Source organism: Galeopterus variegatus, unplaced genomic scaffold, assembly GCF_000696425.1.
Source record: "Galeopterus variegatus unplaced genomic scaffold, G_variegatus-3.0.2 Scaffold5919, whole genome shotgun sequence".
Classification (NCBI taxonomy): Eukaryota; Metazoa; Chordata; class Mammalia; order Dermoptera; family Cynocephalidae; genus Galeopterus; species Galeopterus variegatus.
The window spans coordinates 115,194-122,619 of record NW_007732030.1 but is presented as its reverse complement, the minus strand read 5'-3'; positions in this window follow the sequence as shown (position 1 = coordinate 122,619).

The following is a 7,426-nucleotide window of genomic DNA, read 5'->3' as shown; positions in this document are numbered from 1 at the left end:
AGTTAGGTATAGATGGAAAGTATCTCAACATAATTAAAGCCATGTATGACAAACCCACTGCTAATATCATTCCTTTAAGAACAGGAACTAGACAAGTATGCCCACTCTCACCACTCCTATTCAACATAGTGTTAGAAGTACTAGCCAGAGCAATCAGAGAAGAGAAGGTAATAAAGGGCATCCAGATTGGAAAAGATGAAGTCAAACTGTCCCTGTTTGCAGATGACATGATCCTATATATCGAACAGCCTAAAACCTCTACAAAAAACCTCTTGGAATTGATAAATGATTTCAGCACAGTAGCAGGATACAAAATCAACACACAAAAATCAGTAGCATTTCTTTTCTCCAATAGTGAACATGCAGAACAAGAAATCAAGAAAGCTTGCCCATTTACAATTGCCACCAAAAATATAAAATACTTAGGATTTGAGGGCCGGCCCAGTGGCGCACTGCTACAGTGCACCGCTTGAGAGTGCGACGGCGCTCCCGCCGAGGGTTCAGATCCCACATACAGACTGGCGGCTCACTGGCTGAGCGAGGTGCGGGTGCAACACCAAGGGTTGCGATCCCGTTGCCGGTCCCGGTCCGGTACGGGCGTGATCCGTTGCCGGTCACGAAAAAAGACAAAAAGGAAAAAAAATACTTAGGAATTGAGTTAACCAAGGATGTGAAGAATCTCTGTAATGAGAACTACAAACCACTGCTGAGAGAAATTAGAGAGGATACAAGAAGATGGAAAGACATCCCATGCTCTTGGATTGGAAGACTCAACATAGAGAGAATGTCCATACTACCCAAAGTGATATACAAATTCAATGCAATCCCCATCAAAATTGCAAAGACATTTTTCTCATAAATGGAAAGAACTATCCAGACATTTATATGAAATAATAAAAGAGCACACATAGCCAAAGCAATGCTGAGCAAAAAAAATAAGGCTGGAGGCATAACACTACCCGACTTTAAGCTATACTACAAAGCTATAATAACCAAAACAATATGGTACTGGCACAAAAACAGACACACTGACCAATGGAATAGAATAGAGAATCCAGAAATCAACCCACACACTTACTGCCATCTGATCTTTGACAAAGGCACCAAGCCTATATGCTGGGGAAGGGACTGCCTCTTCAGCAAATGGTGCTGGGATAACTGGATATCCATATGCAGGAGAATGAAACTAGACCCATACCTCTCACCATATACTAAAATCACTCAAAATGGATTAAGGATTTAAATATACCCCCTGAAACAATAAAACTTCTTAAAGGAAACATAGGAGAAACATTAAAAACAGAATACAACAACACATACGTAAAATTATTCACCATGACCAAGTGGGATTCATCCCAGTGATGCAAGGTTGGTTAAACATACGCAAATCAATAAACCTGATATCAAATAGGACTGGACACAGACTTCATGAATACGACCCCAAAAGCATGGGCAACCAAAGGAAAAATAAACAAATGGGATTATATCAAACTAAAAAGCTTCTGTACAGCAATAGAAACAATTAACAGAGCTAAAACACAACGAACAGAGTGGGAGAAAATATTTGCAAAAGATACATCTGACAAAGGATTAATGTACAAGGAACGAAAACAATTTTACAAGAAAAAAACAAGCAACCCAATTAAAAAATGGGCAAAAGAGCTAAATAGACATTTCTCTAAAGAAGATATACAAATGGCCAACAAACATATGAAAAAATTCTCAATGTCACTCACCATCCGGGAAATGCAAATCAAAACTACATTGAGATACCATCTCACCCCAGTTAGGATGGCTAAAATCCAAAAGACTCTTAACGATAAATGCTGGCAACGTTGCAGAGAAAAAGGAACTCTCATACATTGTTGGTGGGACTGCAAAATGGTGCAGCCTCTATGGAAAATGGTATGGAGGTTCCTCAAACAATTGCAGATAGATCTACCATATGACCCAGCTATCCTACTGCTGGGAATATATCCAAAGGAATGGAAATCATCAAGTCGAAGGTATACTTGTTTCCCAATGTTCATTGCAGCACTCTTCACAATAGCCAAGAGCTGGAATCAGCCCAAATGTCCATCATCGGATGAGTGGATACGGAAAATGTGGTATATCTACACAATGGAATACTACTCAGCTATAAAAACGAATGAAATACTGCCATTTGCAACAACATGGATGGACCTTGAGAGAATTATATTAAGTGAAACGAGTCAGGCAGAGAAAAAGAAATACTACATGTTCTCGCTTATTGGTGGGAGCTAAAAATAAATAAATAAATTCCCTCACACACAAAAAATAACCGGGGGGCGGGGAGAAGAAGATATAACAACTCCAATCCTTTGAAGTTGTTACAACAAGCAAACGGAAAGGACATTGTTGGGTGGGAGGGGGGAGAGGGAGGAGGGAGGGAGGTGTCGGTGATGGGCCATAACAATCAACCACCTTGTATATCGACAAAATTAAAAATTAAAAAAAAAAAAAGGAAAACCAAATGAGATTTCCACATAAAAGAAAACTAAAAGAATTTGTTATTTGTCACTAGCAGACCTGCAAAACAAGAAATATTAAAGGGGACTTCTGGTCAAGATGGCAGAACAGATGGTCCCCAGTGTCACTCTCTCCCACAGATCAAACAATTTACAACTATTAAAAAGCAACAACAGCCAAGCTGGGGCCACTAGAGCTCAGGGGAAGAGGAGGAGAGACCTACTGACTGTATGAAAGTGGGAGAAGCCATGATGAGAGAAAGAAAAAACCCCTCTGACCATTTTGAATCACAGCTGTTTCCATGCTGGAGTTGCTGAGCACATGGAGCAGGAGCTGGCAAAAAGCCGCAGCTGTGCCTTTCAGATAAAGTTGCCGGGAGGTGGCAGGGGAGAAGAGGACCTTGGTGCCCACCAGGCCAGGCCAGCAATAGCACTAATAGGGTTCCCGTGGACCCACATAGGACCAAGGAGCCACAACAACTGAACAAAAGGAGCCATTCAGAAGCCAGTGAGTCATTGCAAGGGACTGGAGCACCGCCTGTCTCATGGGAAGTGTTTGGAGCATGGACGGTGGGGGAGATGGGCCCACCGGGGGAACACTAGGGCACAGCAAGGACAGGTAACCTGCCCCCCAATCAACATAGGACCACTCAGAGGAGACTGTTCAGGAATATAGAACTACATGGGGTGCAGTTTGATGAAAAGACTCAGGCCCAGACCAGAGTTTCTACACTACCCAGATGCACCAGATCTCACTAGACCCAAAAGTACCTATAAAGTCAACCATCAAAACCTGAGCTGCACATAAAGCCTTCCCTAGGGAATCAGCAGCAAAGCAGTAATTTAGCTCAACCACAGAGCTCAAGTACTGGTTCTCAAAGGAAGTTTGCCCATTTTAGAAGTAAGCAAAGGACAGCAAATTAGTTCCAGCACAGAGATTGAGTGGAAGGAACAGCAAATGATCCAGTGCAGAACTGAAAGAAAAATCAAAGTACCCACCACCAGAGACAAAGTTTGGTATTGACTACTGAAGGTCTCATTTCATCAAAGAACACCTGTAACACCTAGAAGGACTGGAAGTCCCCAGGGCTGCCAAACCAGAAAGGGGAGAGGGCCATGGGCTTCACCCATGCTCCTGACACACACGACCAGTCCCGAGGGTGGGCACCTTGGGTATCGGCCACATCCCCCTGACAAGCGCAACCACCGAAGCGACAACCACTGTGGGAGAGCCGAGAGCCTCAGTCATGCCCCCCAACATGAGCAACCAGCCCAGTGATGACCACCAAGCCATCACAGGAAGCACCCTGGGCTCTCCCAATCTGGCGCAGTGGGAGGCTGAGGACCTCGGCCACACACCCCCACACCGACAGCCAGCACAGTGAGGACCACCAAGCCTCCACAGGATGGGCCCCAGGTTCTCCTGAGTCAGGGTGGTGGGGGGCCTCGGGCCTCGGTCACGGCTCCCAATAGGAGCAACCAGCCCAGCAATGACCACCAAGCTGCAGCAAGAAGGGCCCTGGGTTCCCAAGCTGGGGAAATGGGAGGTGAGGGCTTTTGCCACATCCCCCTGACACCTGCAACCAGCCCAGCAATGACCAAGCCACTGCTGGAAGCCTCCCGGTCTCCCCTGTGGGAATGTGAGGGGTGCCACAGGCCTCAATCCCGCCCCACGTCCTCCTTCCTCCTCCTTCTATCACATTTCCTTCCCCTTTCCCCTCTCCCCCTCCCAACTGCTCTGCAACAACATCATAGAATATAAAAAAAATAATATTAATAAAATAAAAATCGAAATAAATAAATAAATAAAAAGAAATTATAAAGGAATTCTACAGCTGAATGATAACAGAGAGAAATTTTGATCCTCTTGCAGCTTTAAGAGGAAGACCAAAAAATCTAGTAAAAGTAAGCAAAATATATTAACAGATTTACAAAAGATGACATGCAAATAGTAAGTGCATGGAAGATGCTCAACATCAGAAGTCATCAGAGATATGCAAATGAAACCCACAGCCAACATCGAGTTTCTCAAAGATTCTCTTTCCCCCTCACCAGTGCGTCTCTTATTTCCTTAGTAAAGGGAGTGTCCTCTGAACCCTCCCAGAGGATTTAATTAAGCAGTGGTTCCTGTGATCCCATATAAGGTCCCTATTTCCCTGAGTGTTCTGACCCCCTCCTCAATATCCTTCAAAGGCAATGTGGGCACCTCCACCACCATCTTGCTCAAGCTTCAAGGAGACATCTCAGCAGTTGATCAGGCTCATCTCCAGGCGTCCTTGCCAGGATGTCAAATCCTGAGTCATGAGAAAGTGCTTCCATGTCAGTTAACTCTCCCTGTTCATCCTCACATTCTACCCCAGTCCCTCACTCCTCAGGATCAACTTCCACATTTGCTCCTTTATGAACTGGAGGCAGCTTTAGCTTCTGCTGGGATATATGCGTAAGCTGCTGTAACAAGTTACCACAAGCGTAATGCCACAAAATGACATACGTTTGTTCTTTCGTGGTTCTGGAGGGCAGAAGTCTGAACTGAGTGCTGAGGAGCTGACTTCAGTATGCTGGCAGGGCTGGTTCTCTCTGGAGGCCCCAGGGGAGACTCCAGCCCTTGTCTCCTCCAGCTCCCCGTGGCTGCTGGCATTTCCTGGCTTGTGGCCACATCACTGCAATCTCTGCTTCCAGCATCACATTCCTCCTCTTCTGTAGTCAAACATCCCTCTGCCTCTCTCTTATAAGGTCACTTGTGATGACATTTAGGCCTCACCTAGCTAGTCCAGAATGATATCCTCAACCTCAAGATCTCTAACTGCAAAGCCCCCTTTACCATACAAATTGGAACCAGGAACTAGGACTTGGGTGTCTTTGAGGCTGTTATTCTGCCTTCCACAGCCAGACACAAGGATGCTTTCCAGCAAGTAAATTACTTCCTCTAGATTCACAGATGGGATTTCCTTTCTCAGACTGTGCTGAGATCTGATCCTAGTTATTTTGGAGGCATTGAGGAAAGAGAATGAAGGAAAGAGAATGACGTTCTTGAGGATAAGAATCATCTTGTGAAACGACCACTTCATGTGAGGTGTACGCATGGTCTTCATGCAAAAGGAGGTTGCTGTCCACTAGCAAGGGGAAGGGGTGCTTCTGCCCTGTCAAGTGGGTCCAGTGGACGGTAGGGGTTCAAAATTCTCGTGCTCGTCCACTCAAACTTCCCCATCCCAGGACGCAGGGCCTTACTCCTTCCCTACTAGGGCCAGGAATCTAGCACAGGAGACCTGCCTATGCCCCCTTCAGCCGCCACTGTAGCTCTCCCACCCTTACAATTAGGTCCTCAGCCTGATCTTCAACACTGTGTGCCAATCACTGTGGAAGTTTAATGCCTCGTTAACATGGAAGTTTTCTGGCTTTCACAACATATCCTGAGTTGATTGTTGGCTGACCTGGGCCTATTGTTTTGTTTATTTCAGACATCCAAGGGAGTTAACCAAAGCCACCTCTATTCTAACTCCACAGATCTTACAATCACCTGAGTTCTCATAACACTATTGTGCTGGAGCTAACACCCCCTGTGTTTTGCCTTCCACCTGTACCTCATCCCAATGAGCCATGAACCAGTCTTAGTCATTATGAGGCAATCACATGGCAGGGGTTATCACCAACCCCACTGACCCCAAGCAGTGCTGAACGGTCCAGTTCCAGAATTCCACCTGGAGGATGTACTTCCTGGGGCTACTCTCAGTACCAACTGTCTTAGTTGAGTTTCTGCCAAAGCAGAGCCTGAGACAAGGGGTGTGTGTGTGTGTGTGTGCACGGGTGTGTGGTTTAACTGGGAAGTCATCTCAGGGCTAGAGTGAGGTTATTTACTTGGGAGGTGGTCCCAGGGAGCAAGACTAAGTTATGAAGAGGGTGAGACAGAGAAGGAGGAAGTGTCCCTTGCTGAGGGTGCATCACCAAGACCCTGCTATGAACGGCAGAGGCTCGATGTGCAAGAGCATGTAGAACGCCTCCTGCACTGTGTGAAGAAGGGCGGTGGGCATTTATCCACGGTCTCCATCCCTCACTGTCAAGTTGCCCTCTGCACCTCGGAGCTCCCCCACTGTCCACGGGACCAGAGGCTGCCGGGGAAGAGGCTACACTCTGCAGCCTGCAGTGAGCAGAAGCCTGCAGGGAACTGTGCCCCCAGCCATGGCTGAGATCAGCAGACAGGCTGAGCAGATGTGAGTCAGAACATCGGATGTGTCTGCTACAATCCACTTCAGAGAACTGTTGTGAGGATTGACAGGGGCTTCAGGCGTGTAAAGTTCTTATCACATATGTAAGAAGCACTCATAAATGTTATCAAATCATTTGTTGATGAATTGTCCAACCTCTACCAGCAGCTTAATGAATCTTACTTCATTTAATGTTCGCGACAGTGCTCCATGGTGGAGGACATGCTCATTGCATAGATGAGGAAACTGAGGCCCAAAAGGGTCCAGCAGCTGCCCAAAGTCAGACCTCTAGTAATCAGAAGCGCGGGTCCGCCTATCGGGCTTTCCTACTGCACCAGACTTCCCTGGGGGGGGGAAGAGAGCAGTGTCCCTTGAGAAAAGCGATGTTGGATGAATAATTATTACTGGAAATGGGAGTCAGAGAAACACACTCCACAACCTTCCCACATTTTCTGTTCATTAATCTTGACCTTCACCAGGGCTCTCGATTTCTAAGGGGTGACTTAGAAAATCATGTTGGTGCACAGCTTCCCAGGAGTCCTTCTTGCACACAACAGCTCTTCTTCCACCACTTCCAGAATCATTATGGGATTCCCAAGACACGGTCCCAGTGGCCCGAACTAACAAGACTCAGAGAAAGAACACGACATTCACGAGGACTCATTAGGAAGCTGGGTTTGGAGGAAGCTTCTCCCTCGTGCCTCCCTTCTGGGGCCTCCTCCTCATCCCCAGGTC